Raw genomic sequence first — 16358 nt, 5'->3', positions numbered from 1 at the left:
TCTTTAACGCAAATAATTAATTACAGCGCCGTGCGCGCGATACACCCACCACCCACCGGGGCAAACATTTGCCCCATCCCCCGTAACACACTCACGCTGGGGGCCTTCCTTTGGGTAGAAAATAGAAAATGTGACCTTCACGTGTCCTTCCCGAGCCGCAACCGATTTGCATCCTTTTGCTTTTGCTACACACCGTTTCCGTTTGATTGATCTTCTTGGCCGGGCTTTGTGAGCAATTGCTACCATTTTTTTCCCTCCCGCCGGCCGGCGCATAATCGTCGTTGGACAGAAAGCGAAAGTTCCCCATTTCACTGCCCCCTGCGCCTTTGCCTGCCCTCTGCTGCCGGGGGAAAGGTGCGAGACTTTCGGCCGAGCGAAAGGTGCAACACACCGAAGCCTTACCGCCAAAAGCGTTGCACACGGCTGCTCCGTCTGTCTGCCAGCCTCGGTTCGGTTCGATTTCCTTGGGCAAACGACCCTGCTGCCGCCGCCAACAAAAGCGCATCTCACGCAGCAACGGCAGCAGCAGCACGAATCGATTTTCACCCTTCGACCAGTGGTGGACGAAATTTGAGCAGGCAGCATACACCATTGGTTCGGTTTGCATATCACACAAACTGTCACAACGCTGGCTTTCGCTTTATTTGCTCCCAGTGGTTGTTTTACGCTCTGTTCCGCTCTTTCTACGTTAACCCGACTCTCGTGGGCATTCCCATTATCACATTTGATAGAAAACAAAGTTGTTTGTACAATTAGCGTTATCTCCCGAAAGCACTCACCATCTCACACACACACGCACATGTGACCCCTGAAGCAAAGAAAACCTGTACCGTACGTAAGACACAATCCCAAACAAACGGCAAGTAAAATTAAATCCATGTCAGTTGCTGCCCACGGATCTGTTCCCGCTGCCGGGCCCAAAGTGACAGGGACAAGGCTGGACAGCGGGGGAAGAGAGAGAGAACCGGGCAAGGCAAGAAGAAATAAAACACCAGACCACACCACCCGAAAGAAAGTTCCATCCATCCAGTTCCGTCGGTGTGGCTGTGTGGCGTCCAGAGGAAAGCGAAAGTTCGTCCAGATGGGCCACCGAAATTCCGGTGCACACAATCACTTCTCGAATTTCCTCCCCTCCCCCCTCCACGGTACCAACAAAACCCCTCGCCTGCAGACCCGAAAACTGCTCCAAGCGCAAGATGAAACACGACATTCGCGTTCGAATGATTATTTATGGGGACAGTAAATTATCGGCATGATGGGTGAGTTTATTGACTCATTCGGTGTAATGCATCGGGGCTTCAGCATCCAGTTTAACAGTTTCAGGTATCATTTCACCTGTCGCAGGACAGCTTTTGGGAGCATAAAAAGCGTTTTAAAATTATATTTTTCTCGTTCATTTTCGAAACAAAGGCAAATATTTCCTCCATACAAAGGAAGCGTTTACGGTGCCGCGCTTTTATTTCGACGCCCCATAAATGTGCCGTTTTTCAAGATTTAAGCCGATCCGAAGTGAGGTTCGTCGTTTCCGCGTAAGCTTTCAGTTTCAATTTAACAAAAAAAACGGGGTAATAACAATTTCGCACATTTATTGCGCACACCGCGGGCCGGGCCACAGTGTGGCGCAGTGGCTTACAGCTCGGCACAATTCCTCTGGCTTTGCTTTCCGCCGGTTTCGATTGAACGATGCAAGCTTCGCGCAAAAGTTAATAAACGTCCTTCAGCGAGCCACCTCTCCAGGGCAGTTAACGGCGAATAAAGTAAATAGTAAGAAAAGAGGCACAAAAAAACCAATGCCCGGTTGCGGCGGTTGACTTTAACAGTTAAATTCAATTAGCTCACTACCGCAACCGTATCGGGGGGGGGAGTGCTTTCGGGCCAAGGCTACCCGACCCAACAGTGGCCAGAAGAAAAGAAAACAACAACAATAAAAACATGATCCTTTGCCATCACAAACCTGTTGAAAAACTAGCGGCCGGAGCCGGTGAGGGAAACGAAAATGCATTGCAAAAACTGCACGCCAATAATGTCAACCCAGTGGCAGGCCTGCCATTGCCAACCTGCCGTTGTAGAGGATCGGGGGAAATGGGGAGAGGGGAGTGGGGTTCGGTTGAGAAGGCTGGTTGAGAGTGGCCCTGAGCCAAGATGCAGCATTGGGCACGGGCGCAATGCTGTCCTGATGCAGTTATGCTGATGAGCCGACAGCCAGCGATCGATCCGATGTGCGATCGGCTGTTGTGGTGTGTGTGTGTGTGTGTGTGTGTGTGTGTGTGTGTGTGTGTGTGTGTGTGTGTGTGTGTGTGTATGAATGATGTGTTGCGAAACATGCTGGAATGCATTATTGATCGTGCTGATTGCATGACGAACCTTCATGACCCCACTCTGCGTGCAATGTGTTATGTTGACAATGTTGGAGGTTGGAGGCTTTAAGATGCAAGCAAAAGCAGGAAAGCATTCCAACATTTTTGTATTTAAAAAAAAAATAACTTTAACAGATAAAATCATCGGACAAATTGAATATTACATAAGGATTCTTCAAATAAACATGCGAATCATACGCCACTTTGACATACATTTAACCGCCCACAGAGCATATTTCTTTTAAAAATACCAACAGATGGCGGGTACTGCTCGATTAGTCGCTTGCCATTGATCACTTCTTCAAACGACTGCATGCTATTCGCAGTAGTTTTTTAACGCTTTTGATGAATATAGTACCTCAGGAATAGCATAAACGTTCGCTTTCGTACAACGCTCAAACAATCTTCAGGTGATCTCTCTCGACCTACCCTCTCAGTTCATAGACATATTAGCTAAGCAGTTGCAACATTCGCTCATCGCAGCTTACAGGATCCATCAAGCATCCGCGACAGCATCCGTTATGAAGCAGTACAGTAAACCCACCTAACATCAACTTTCCTTACGAGCAATGTAAGAGTGCAGTGAGCCTATTTGTCATCTCCCCGGACAACCCGGACAAGCGTAACTCGGCAGCAGCGCTCTAACGCTAGCTATCACGACACTCTAATTGCTTTCGAAAAGGCTCATCAACCATCATCAGCATATGTCAAATCGAGTGAAAATAGACCCCCCCGCGGGGGGTAGCCTCCAGTGCCAGTGTTATGATCGCATTAACCCCGCACAGCGTGTCTTAGATGCTGCGAACACACCGGACGACGCTGTGTGGCTGTGCATCTCATTTATCTTGTCCCAGCGCTGCGCGCGAATCCGCTCTCCCGAACGTTGCGGCAAGGTTGCGCGCATTACGCGATGTGTTGAAATTGGAAATTAAAAGCCACAACAAGTCACTTTAAAACTCGACTCGACTTACCGGGCAACCCAAATCACACCCACAGCAGCCGCTCAACAGCTGGCGCCCAGGGTAGCGTGGTCACCACGTGTCCCCACATTCCGGTATACCCAATTAACCGTAAGCAACCGTCGTGCAACAGGCTGTAAAGTGCGCTCGCTAAAAATGGCCAAAATTGCTGGAGAATATAGCATGAACACACACACAACACTCCCCTTGGAATCACCTCCAGCAAAACGAGCTGCTCACGCGCGAAAGAGAGACCCCTAAGGGCCTACACATCGCCCTTGCCTAAGGGGCAGGAGCGTTTCCTTTTGCGGCAGCACGCTTCACGCTTATTAGGTGGGTAGGATAAATGGTGGCAGTGGCAAGTTAGTGCCGCGGACAGGTTTCACCTGCCCTGGTGGAAAGCGAAAACCGTATCAATTACGGCAAGGTGGGTGGCGGGCGCCCGTTCCCGACTTTCGTTGCACAATCGGGCGCCAGGAACGCGGCGGTAGAACAAGTCGCGAGTGCAACTTGCGCTCTAGCTGCAGCGCCTGCAGGTTGTACGGCTTTTGCTCGCCATATTTCACTCCACTCCGACTGTCGGCGTTGTGTTGCAACGCGTCGATAAGGTTTGAGGAATGTGCGACCATAGTTGATCGGTGTGTTGCTGGTCTTAATGTATCCGTCGATTCAATTAGAAGGAGAGCCGACAAACAAGATAGAAGTGGATGGAATGATCGTTGGTGACATATTTTGACATCGTTGGACACGTGTTTGACTTAGAAACATGCTTTATCTTATTGGAGATTGAAGATCAGTCGATCTGATTGGAATCTGAACCTTCGTCAAATGGGAAATCCATTAATATAGGATGAGGCCTACACTTTTGAATGAAAATACATCCCACAGGGTATCTAATAACATCCCGCAATGGTGATTTTTGATACGTAATACTGCCCTGTATTGGTAAATCCAGAACAAAAAACCCACGATTCTGACGTTCGGTTCAATTCTAATCCCTAAAAACGTTCATGAGTAATACGTAATACAGCACAAAAACACCTTCTAATGCTCCTCTAACCACAGATACTTATCCATCCACCTGTTTTGTTCAATCAAACCCAAACAACAATCCAAACCGGACTGATCAACCATGCACAACGTAACGCACGCCACCGATTGCACAACGAATCAATAACGTTTTTGCCGGCCCCGATGACGATTCGATTCTCCTCCGGCAAGGATTTCCAGCCGACCGAGCAAAGTAGTCCGGTTTACCAAAACACACACACGGTAAGGTCCACTTACTCACGCGTACCAATGCCGCCCACCATACGAGATTCCTTCGCGACAGTCTCGCCATCCGCGCCAGTTTTAATCATAGTGGAGGGGAGTCATAGTACATTGAATATTCAAATTGAGCATAACATGGCGTAGGTGAGATACGCAGTTCAGCTTGGAAATTCTCCTCTCCCTAAAGCGTTGAGAAGCTCACGTGGGGATTGTTGCTCCGTACGTGTGTCTTTCACCTGAGGAAAACATTCCCATCCCTTGGGTAGGTTTTGCCCGGTTGTAATCCCACAAGAGAAGTTTCGCACTAAACGCCTCAAACTCACAAAATCGAACATTGGCGATGACACGACCGGGGTTTTGCGGTTGAAACTGAGACCCCAATCTGCATAAAGCGCCAACCTGCCAACCGGTCTGAAGGTCGTTCAGCCATTTTGAGGAGCGCAAACACCATCCTAGAAAAGTGACTGTTTTTTTGCTGCCTAGCCTCGAGTGTTTGTCTCTCGCACCTTTTTTTATTACCATCCAAAGATATCTTCTACCGAACCGATCTCGACTGAGCGCAGAAGAAGAATCGCATTCTCACCTCCAGAATGGGCAGGAGAGAGAGAGAGAGAGAGAGAGAGAGAGAGAGAGAGGCCTATCTAGCAGGGAAGTGATTTTTAATGAGTCTCTTCTATCGACACAGGCAAGCGCGGCTCATAACTTTAGCATCGGTGTACTCATTCGACGACATTCTAGAAGCAAACATCCAAAACAAGTCACGAAAAAACACAAGAAACTGTTGTTCGCTTTCCTAAATGAAACAAAAAGGCCAACAAATACAGACGAGCTGAGCAGTTTCCGTTAAAATGTAATCAGTTGTACCGGTTTGGGGCATGAAACTGTCCAAACGAGCAACCGATTTCAGCTCATCATTTTGCGCTTTTTTTTTCGTTTTGTTTTTGTGCAATAAGAATCGCTGAGCAGAAAACGATCGGACGACTCCGTGAGCGGTGTTTCCACCAAGCGGGAGGATTGCTAAAACAGCAGCCTCCCAATTGCACAAAAGGCTCATCGGCTAACTGTACTGCGCTTCGCACTGCTACACACGAGAGTGCGATTGGATTTTGCACCACACTCCACCCTGCATCGAAGGAAAGCGCCAATTTTCACCAAAAACTAGACCACACCATCTTACACCGTGCATGAATGAACCTTTTGCCAGTGTTTGAGAATGAACTCGACGAGGGATGAGTTGGCACTACACGACCAGTGGCCCCTGGCAGAGGGCGTACAGCAGCTCAGTTTGGCGCACTGTGCTTTAGAAGCTTTTCTTCGTTTTGTTTAATTTAATAACCAATCCATTATTGAATCGCAAACTCTTTTTTTGCGAATCGGCTGGCATAACCAGCGGTTCGGACGTTCTTTGCCCGTGCCCTACCCACCACCCCATAACCCTGCCCCCTTTGGCCGCTATTCTACATGTCCAGGAATAGAGTTCATCGCGAGATCGAGGGATCGTACCAGCGCAACCAGGGCAACGGAATCGATCAGCATGAGTAAGGGATTTTTGTTCTTTTCGACCGGTCGATCGGGTCGGGAGAGCCACCGATCAACGAACATGCTTGGGTGGGGGCGGGTGCGACGGGGCGGTCTGTGACCTTTATATGAATCAGAATTAGAAGGCATTTTTATGTTACTGCTAAGCAAGAGGCGATCCTCCGGCCGTTTCGTTCGTTTCAACCTATGCTCAATTTACAGTTAGCCGTCCTCAACCCTCCATCCAACGGGGTACACTTTGGACCGGCCGGAAGTGTGTGTGATACAGCGGAGAAAGGGGTAAAAGGTAAGGGACGCGAATCATAAAAATGCCTGCCGCGGATGAGGTAAACGCACTGTCGGCAGCTGGGAGTGCCGTTCGGTGTGTGTACGGAAAGTGGAAAACCGTTCAACTGGGATGGGACAGTATGCACACGCGCGCGCGCGCGTTTGTGTGTGCGATGGTGGCAGTATTCAAATGAGCCAATCCCTTGTCCCTCCCACACTCCCAACTCAATCCTCCCTTGGTCCCATGTTTGGGGTGATTATGATCATCAATATCGACGACCGGCAACGGGACAGCGAGAAGACGCGATTGCGGATCGATGACGCTTCCATGCGATCGTGGATCGTACGGCCGTGTGTGTGTGTGTGTGTGCTCTATACCTCACAAACTGGTGTGCTTTCTAAGACAGTGAGCAAGGCACGAAACCCTGAACACCATAGAGCCCGAGAGATAGAAACAAATCAACGTCGGATAACATTTTGCACCGTACCGTATACACGATCCAGCTGCCCACCGCCGTCGGGTTCAGATTGGCCGTTGTGGGTTGAGTGGGTGCCAATAGTTCAAAATAAACACACATACACACTCAAACACACGAAACAAGTTTTCCGTTAAGATTTTGATGTTCCGATGTTCCGAATACGCACTCCCCGCACTTCGGGTTGGTTGTCTCGGGTGTCAAAAGGTGAGGGACAGATCGTTTGGGGTAGAAACGTTGACATTCCTGGCCGGCTAGCTGGCTGTTTGGTTGGGTTTTAATCGGTATGTTAGGAACGCAAGCGGCAGATGCGTCTGCCGTCGCGCTGCCATTGCATCACCAATGAGGATGACCTTCTTCTTTGTTTATCTTCGCGTCACTCTCGCGCTGGTGCTGAGAGATTTGGTGAAATTCGGTTTGAGAAATATTGATATTGGTGTTTAGATTGGGAAAAAGAAGCCAGCTTCAAGAGGCTTACGGTAAACGGGAGTAAGCAGTCGTGTTCTGGATGTACGTTTCCATTTAGTCAGGGTTATAAAATCTATGCTTTGTTGTATAAGAATTACAAATACTTGGAATCTCCTGCCGGAATCTATTTCCATAATGCTGCTCATTTAGTTGCAGAATTTTGGCAAAATTCTAATCAAATTGTGTGAAGATTAGCGCACTTAAGCAAACCATGAAAAGCGTGCAATTACAGCGGAGAAAAACATAATATCTAATTAAATAGCAATTCATTCACAATCGCTTATGCTGAGGGAACAATTTCTCATTAGAGAAATACCACCCTGCCATCGCCACTTTACATGCAGCGCCCATCAGACTAATTTATTTCGTTCTCTTTCCCCATTTTCCCCCCAGCCCTTCCATTCGATGACTACTGCCATCGCAGCATGATTCCCTGCTCGTTGGGTTAAAATATTCCGTAAGTACCACCGCCGTTAGAATAAACGCTCGTACTCTCCGTACCTCCGCCAGAGAAAGGAACGCAGCAAACCCGCGGCGCACGGTGGCCATTCGAACATTGGACACCGAACGGCAAAAATTAATTCGGCTCAGAACGAACGCAATAATATTATTCTACCTTTATCGAGCCGAACGGCAAACGCGCGCAGGACCTGGGCGGGGCTGAGGCTCTTCCGATGCCTTCACGGATTTCTTCAATAAATCAACACTTCTATTCAAATGGCTGCGTACACAACCGAGCTCGTCAATAATACCCCGTCTGGGGCTCGGTACGATGATGATGTAATGCTGGCGGCCCGGCACTCCGCACGGCCGGACAACACATTGCGTTAGAGAGGCCAGTGCCGGGGGTTTGGCTGCTTCTTCCTCCCGCGTTCGTTCTCGTTATGTCTCGCACACAATCCCCAAAAAACGAAAAAGAAACAAAAAAAAAACACACAAATCGCATCCAGCGTATTGCAGACTGTTCGAAATTCGTCTCGAATTCCAATCACGTGAGCCGTAACGAAACTGATGACTAAGGCAAGATTATGGGAACGAAGCACACACACAACGCACTCGCCCCGGTCCCGACCTGCGTGTTGCGTGGCCTTGTCGCAAGCCGTTCGGTTGTGCTCGTTTTTTTTTTTGGGGGGGAGCGCATTTTTAGCAATGTTTATTTTGTTCTTCTTTCTCCCACTATTCCATCATTCCTGTTTGCACGGTTAGGTCCGATACATCCCTTCCGTGCTGGTTTCCGAGAAGTGTGCCATCTCCCCATGTGCAGCTTATTAGCCGACGCATTTTCTGGACGCTTCAGGAAGGGGATCATAACTTATCGAACGAGCTGTTCCCGCAGGATGGCTACCGCACGGACGAGCTAATCCTGCGGAAAACGCAACGGCGTTCAATTTACACCGGAGATTAGTCCCGCTGAGGCACGGCATCTCCCGTCTCGCGTCAATTTACGCCGTGTCCCAGGATCATGTTTCTACCTGCGGCGGTGACGTGTCCTTGAGCTGAGTAATGGGCACGATCGGGCCTGAAAGTTCCGTCGCTGTACGGATTTTCTGCGAATTCGCGAATGCATTCCTCGACCCCGAACGGCCACGGTCACGAGAGACGACCCAGAGCGGAGAGGGTTCGTCGCTTGCGCATCTTCTGCGCTGCGCGACGGCAATCCCAGGCATTGAAGTCTTTCGTTTTTCATTCCTGCGGGCGATTCTGTTCTATCTTCTCCCTTACGCGCGTTGCGTGTGCTTAAGCAAAGGGTTGAGAAAAGATTACCTTTTCAAGTGGGAAGATAACGCTTCACATTACTCAATGGGTTGGTATAATAAATGGGTACCAGAGGCTTGTACCAGCCACCCTGGGCCACAATTTGTCAAACAGATAGCAGCGTCACCCTTGCCGGCGCGCATTAGCGCAACGGGCCACACAAAGATGCATCGGTGACATCGTCCCAACCAAACACCCCCAGTCGTTACCGTTGTGATGCGTTAGATAGATAACTTCTTAATATCCACCTGACTGAGCAGATTCGCCTTGCTTGCCTCCCAACAACAACAACAACAGCAACCAAAAAACCGTTGCTACTTTACCGCTTCTCCTACACCGAACGTTCGGTCAGACTCCGTTTGCGGCACGAGCCGAACGGTTCCCAGGATGATACCGATGGTTTTTAATTGTTTTAATTACAAATCCCCCGCAGGGGTGGGGCCGAGAGCTTATAAATTATGAAACGGATCACCCGGTGTCACCTGGTGAAGCGAACGTAGAGAGCGTTACTCTTTGCTTCGCCCGTCGTTGTCATTTTCTCGACCTCACCATCACATCACGGGGTGATAGCGGACAATGTGCCAGGCAAACGATCGGTCGGGACAGAGAACGACAGCGTTGAGATGCTGTCGCTAATTCAATTACAGCGCCCATGGTAATTACCCGACTGCGCGTCCAGCCGTTAGCGGCTGCTAATTGGATTCGCGCTCGTGCCAAAAAAAAGAAAGAGAACAACAAGCCACAACGCACCAGGCGAGACACTATTTCGGGCCAGACGTGTGACAATTGCAACCGACCTAAACCGAGACGCGAGTGTGAGTGTTTGACACATGGCCCCCCGGGTACCACCACGTAGAGTGCAAAAGGTTTGCTGGAGGGCGCCTAAGGCGTGGCGGTACTGCCTTCGGGTGGAAATTCAACTGCGCTAAACCACCAAACCACCACTGCCCGCACCAACCGCAAACCATTTGCAACGAGAGCGCTGCAGCAGCAGCAGCAGCAGCAAAGTAAGTTGCTGGTAAAGTTGCTCTCCTTGCTTGGGAGACTTGTACGACCGTGCCGTGGTTTTGCAAACCCGTAGGAGTTTGTTCACTTTTACTTTCATCTACGCCCGTGCGTGTGTGTGTGGTCATGGACGGTATGCTACATAGATGGCAATAGGTGCAACGTGCGTGGCGACACCATCCGTTAGCAGGCTAATTAAATCTCGCCATACCGATAGGCGAACGGTTCACGTTTCGGTACAGGCCCTCGGGTGTGTCCGCCAGGCATCAGCGACAGCAAGTTTATTGCCGCCCGATGGATACAGAGGAGAGGGATTTTTTTAAACTTTGAACAGTGTTGGGAAGAATAAACGCTCACTGAAATATTTCACACTTGCAATCAATCATAATCTGCTGTTAAGGAGCGACTGTGAAAGGCACTTCAAAATTACCTAATATCGTGTCGTACCCGTTTCTATTTTTGTGAAGATTGATTTCATCAATATATTTAACGATACAACGAAAGGTAGAAGAGAAAAGAAAATTTCCTTTTTCCTTAAAGTGTTAAATAAATAATTAGATAAATCATGAAGCTAATTATTCTCCACCCAGCACACACCGATCATTGATTGATTTGGGATAATTCGACGTAATCTATATCATTACCATACACCCATTACTTCACACTGAATCTCGCTGCAAAAAAATCTGCAAAAACAAAACGAAAACATCTCCTTCCCCCCTCACGATGGCATCCATTATCGATCCGGTAACGTAACACGTTACTCCGGCTAGCGTGTGGGCACAGCAAAAAACCGTGCGCCGGGCGCGCTTCAATTCTCGGTGCAACGCAGCTGACGGCGGCATCGATTATGCCACCAAGACCAAGAGATTGGTTCGATCTGATCGATCGATCGACCTTTTTTTTTCTTTGCTTTGCTACTGCAAAGAAACTGCGATTGATGGCAAGCAGTCGGTGGCGCTAGCTACTCCTCCTTCCTTTCTCGCGCCGCCCAGCAATTAAAAGCTCACAGTGCGCCTGTTTGCATACACCGAGGCAAGAAGTTGCTGATGGGGCGATGACTAGTCGAAAGAAAAGATAAGTTCAACCCCCCTCCCTCGGTGTGCGATTAGACACACTAACACACGGAGTGTGTGCGCAGCGGTATAGCAGCGGCACGCGTCACTTTAATTTGTCTGCCTGTGTCTGCCTGTCGCTTCCTCGGCGAGCTTTTGCCTCATCTGATGCATCTCCGACATGCATACGAAGAAGAAGTGGGGGACTGGGAGGAAAGCTTCCAGTCATATTTACCCGGGTGCAAATCACGCGCATTCCGATGTTGGGTTTTTTTTCTCTGCAATAAAGAAATTATCATATTTGCGAAAATGAACCGTGGAGCTCGGTGTTACGATGCGATTGCGCGATCGCAATGCAATTTTAAACCGTTTTTCCTCTATTGTGATGGCAGTCCCGAGGGTAGAGTATGGGAGGGGATGGGTTAAAAGCAATGCACACACAAAAATAGCAACGCGGCTTATTACGCATCATCATCCCCTGTTTTTTGCGGGCTCTATCTGAATCTCGCCTGCACTAAAGAGGGTTAGGAAAACAAGAGGAAACAACGAGAGACACAGAGAGCGAGAGAGGGAACGAAGCGCCATAGACATATCAGTACCTTCTGGTACTCCTATTCAGCCCTGCCCCTTTACGGTTTGTGTGGAAAATCGGTCAGCTGCAAGCGTCACGGCGTGTTTGTGCAGAGAAGAATGGTGTTTCGGTCCGGGTTTGGGCACGCCGCCACCTCTCCCGGGTGTTTCTGTGTGTGTTTACACATATGCTCTCTGCAACGAGATAACATTGTGCACCACCCATCGATGGTGGCAACATCTATCTCGCGCAATCTCCTCCCAGCTTCCCCTCGCCGTTGTTTACTGGGCCGATTTGGGCGCTCAGTTGGGAGGGAGGGTTTTTTGTGTTTAATTTCTCGCCACACTCATTGCTGCAAATCACTGCCTGCCTGCTTTACATAAATGCATCCACGTCGCGAATTTGCTCGTTTGCTGTTAACACTCTCTCTCCCGCGCGGTAAGAGGTCGGGTGAACTTACATCATAAGCTCGGGTTTTGTTCGGTGCAAACTAATTCGCACTCCAGCACACTTTCCGCACACACTCACTCGCCCAGTAATCAGTAAGCCCTCCCTCATCAGCCACGCAACACAAACACGTTCGAGGTTTTTTGTTTTGGTTCCGCTTTTTTTGTGCTGCTGTTGTTACTTCCCTTTTTTCCTCCTCTAATGCAACACCGTGAATGAAAAGAACCGCTTATGTCATAGCCCGAATTGCCTACCAAAGTGTCACCTAACTTTGCTGCGCACTTTGCCCTTGAAGAACGAGCTGGGGGGGGAAGGAGCGGAGCAAACAGCACGCCAAAGACAGGCGTCGACAGTGGTACGTGCTGCGGTTCTGCTCCGTTTCCATTTGCTTGGTTTGTGTTGATGGTGGTAGAGCTCCGGTGACAGCAGTGGTAGCACTTTATGCATTTTGGACGTGCGAAACTGAACGAGCGAGCGAGGAAAAACATCCGTGGGTGGACGCATTCCACCCGGCCAGGGAACCGTTCAGCCAGAAACGGTGCTTCGCGGCGGCAAGATTTTAACGAAAACAGTCGTTAGGTCACCCCTGTGGCTCGCGACTCACACTTGAGGCTTTCGAAAGGATGGTTTTGTGGGATAGAATGGTCTTAAATGTAAGACCATTTAACAATTACCATTTAATAACCCTCGAAATGCATTGCGTTGCAGTGCAGTCAGTCCTGGCTAGTGCGAAAAAAGATTGCAAACGTTAAGATGTGCCCGCTGATCACATATCATCGTATATTGTACGACCACTACATAAGCTACATGATCAATGGCACGGAAAAAGTTAATCCTCTTTAGCTTATTTAACAACAAAAACTCAGATTTTATCCAGCTACGGCTTAATATTTAGGCTAGCTGGATTTTACACACAACATTTACAACTTTTACATACATTGTTTGTAGTAGTGAAAGCACACATCTCCAACTTCTTCCTCATACTCGTTTCCCTTATACACGAACAAAAAGAAACCCTTCACCCACCTTATTATCGCACCAGAGTGCTCGGCGAGATCTGATTTGGATTATTGCCAAATACCGTTACCGGCTATCGGGCTGAGAACAATCGTGTGCCGGAAGAATGAATTATTTTCGCACTAATTTTTCTAACAAGCAACCAAGCAACCCCACCCGGAAGGAAAGCACGAAACGGGCGAAACGGAAATGTAGTTCATCCCACGCGCACCATCGGCACGCGCTTCGCTCGGCGCGAAAAGCGCCCCAAAACGAATGGTGCACAAATTTACGCACGCTAATCTCGCCCAACCGCACAGTGCCAAACTCACCCACAACTGCCGGTTATGCTCGTTGACCTAGTGGCTTTGAAATATGCTAGAGCGTCTTGGCTGGTGCATCGCTTTGATGGTTCATCACACAGACAATGCGACAAAGGCCTCCAAATCAAAAATGCTAATAGCCTATCTCCTGAGCAGTGGAGGGGGGGATGGAGGGGAGCGAGACTTTTCAAGCCCATCCGAAAGCATTTTGGGCACCTTCGCAACAGTGAAGAAGCCTTCGCTTGGAAAGATTGTTCGCTCAAGGGAAGTAGTAACGCAACTTGGTCGGATTTCACCCACATTTACGGCTTCCATCATCAAACATTAATAGGGAGGCCCAGTTTGCGATTCTTCACTCCGTTGCGGATTGCTTTGTAAAGAATTTGATGAAAGGTTGCACACTGGCACACTAGCAACCTCTATGTGTGTGGTTGTGTCTTGCGATGGGAGTGTTTGGGACTGTTGACTACCCGCGAGCATGGGGTGGGTTCGTCGCTTGCACACGCCGTTGCCCTTTTATGTGTGTCTGCCGCGATCCGGAGCGTGCTACGATCGCGCTGGAAGTACAAAAAAAAACATCAACTTGTAACACGACACAACACTGCTGACGAATGCTTATTGTACTGCCGCCAAGTCAGCCTCCACGCGAAACCGACCGATCGGCGTGACGCAACGGTTGCGTTCGGTGGATCTACACTGCACAACGACAGCGACGAATCCGGTGCTAAAGTTGATCGATTAGAGAGACGGTAAAGGTAACGCACCGAAAGATGTCTGCAAAACCAGTCGGCGCGAAGTGGGGATCACCTTCACTCTGGGAAGGTATTGCTGCCAGGCCAGTGCACTCACCCCAAGCACTCGACACTCAACCACGGGCGCGACCGGCACCGAGGGCATGGACGCGGTTTTTTGTCGTAGAGTCGTAGCTCCATTCACCTCCGAGGAAGCTATTTTTCTTGCAACACACAAGTACCTTTAGAGTTCTAGTGTAGGTACGTCCTCTCGTGGACTATCTTGACGGATTAAGGAGCGCACGGGTGCCTACCGCCAACCAGAATCAGGAACGATTGCGCCAGTCATCCACTTAAAGCTGGACCATTGGTTCAGCTGCACTTGTAAGGTAGGCAAATCAATATTCCGTACAAGCTCAATGCTACATGCTTGTTCTCACAAACACACACGCACGCACGATCACGCACAGTCCTCACGTCCATCAACGTCCCCGAGCGCGATCCGGTATCCTTCAAATGAAAACGATTTAAATAAATTAAATAATGACAACTGTTGGAAGTTGGTTCGATTCCTTGGTTTTTGTAACTTTGCCGAGGGAGGAGGGGGAAGGGGGTGTTCCCGCCCCTGGAAACCTTTAATTAAGCTTCATCTTAGCGACCGTTGCGAGTATCCTTTCGATTGACTGTGCTGAGTGTGTCCAATTTACATCTCCCTTTTTCTGTTGTTTATCATTATGAAGATTAATGACTTCCGTCGATCACGCGATCCGTTAACCTGTTAAGTGATCTTAAGACACGTTTCGTTTTAAGCCTTTGAAGATAATTCCCTATATTTGTCCTCCCAGCTGGGGCAGCGATCACAAAGCACAGTGACAAACTTACTTAGAGTCGAAAATTGCCCTCAAACTGCCCCTTGACACACGTGGGACACAAATTTCTATGATTAATTAGCAAGCACTGTAATCATCGTACGCTCTTACATCCCCCGGGGGCTCTGCTACAATCAGTCAATACGATCTAATGAGATGATTATAATTTCAATCAGTGTACGTCTGCCACGTCACATTCATCCACTCTCGAGCTAGTCTTGCTTCCCTCAATCCCTCAAAACCCAACCCCCTTTGTGTATGTGTGTGTGTGTGTGACACTTGAGCCGTGGGACAAATGGAAAAGATGCCAGGCTACAATTGCACGCCAAACATTCAATCACGCCCCGCGCAATGGCGTGAGCAATGGCGTACTGCAAAATGCAAAACCGCAGCGAGACGCGACGGTTTGGTTTGCATCAACGGTCGCGTCGTCCCGCAGTCAAGACGAACAGCCTCTGGGAAAAGTAAATCAACTCAGACGCTCATTACACCCCCGCGTTTGCCCGTCGTGCCCGTCCCGCCCAGTGCGCTCCTACAATTGTTCCTTCCCGCGGGATAACACGACCCAGCCCGGGAGTGGCCGCCGCTTGATGACTTCTCGAGTTTACTCTCTGTCTCCCCTAGCCGGCAAAACCTTCACGAACGAGTGCCGCTGACCCATGGTCAGCTTGAGTGTGTGTGTGTAATGGGTGCCTTTTTGCATGCAAAATGTCTTCCAGACGCAACGCAGAATGCACAACGACCACTTGCGCTCGCAGTGCACCACTTTCTGCGCCGTGGTGTCTCCGTGTCACCCAAAACCGGGGCACGTTCTGGCCGTTTTGTTGCCGCAATGCCGCGATCCCCACGCAATCCCGCGATTCGCCCCCACACCCATGGCAATCAGCACAGGGAGCACAGGGAGAGATACTTTCCGTTTCACCACTCGAACGGCGCTTCATAAATCATTCAACACGCGCTCACACTCGCTAGCGCCGAGGACTGTAACATTCAAATGACGATCAAGGTCGGGCGGGTGATAACATTAAAATGAAATACCAACCAGTAGGCCGCAGTAAAGCCCTGCAATCCGTACCCTCAACCCCTTCAAGGTGTATAACAAATTATGCTTTTAAATGACGGGCGCGTGATGACGCCTAAAGCGTGTTATTTGATCAGGTGAGCGTACCATTTACTTTTGCATCAATTGCAACATACCTTTTGTAATTCCCTCGAACTGTTTTGGGAGTTTGGTACTTCAGCTTCGTTCTGAACATTTTGTTGTGAAA

The 16358-nt window shown here is 49.2% G+C and overlaps 1 protein-coding gene across 5 annotated transcripts in view; it reads left to right on the top strand.

Annotated features, from left to right (window-relative positions):
• LOC120952642 (mucin-5AC-like) overlaps window positions 1–16358 on the top strand; it is a 38847-nt gene that overhangs the window by 4489 nt on the left and 18000 nt on the right. For all 5 annotated transcript variants that reach the window (XM_040372076.2, XM_040372070.2, XM_040372073.2 and 2 more), the window contains one exon: window positions 7732–7795. The gene's annotated coding sequence lies outside the window, so the exon portion shown is untranslated. The remainder of the gene's footprint in view (window positions 1–7731; window positions 7796–16358) is intronic.

This window comes from Anopheles coluzzii, chromosome 2 (genome assembly GCF_943734685.1).
Source record: "Anopheles coluzzii chromosome 2, AcolN3, whole genome shotgun sequence".
Classification (NCBI taxonomy): domain Eukaryota; kingdom Metazoa; phylum Arthropoda; class Insecta; order Diptera; family Culicidae; genus Anopheles; species Anopheles coluzzii.
This window is presented reverse-complemented; position numbering and strand designations above follow the sequence as displayed.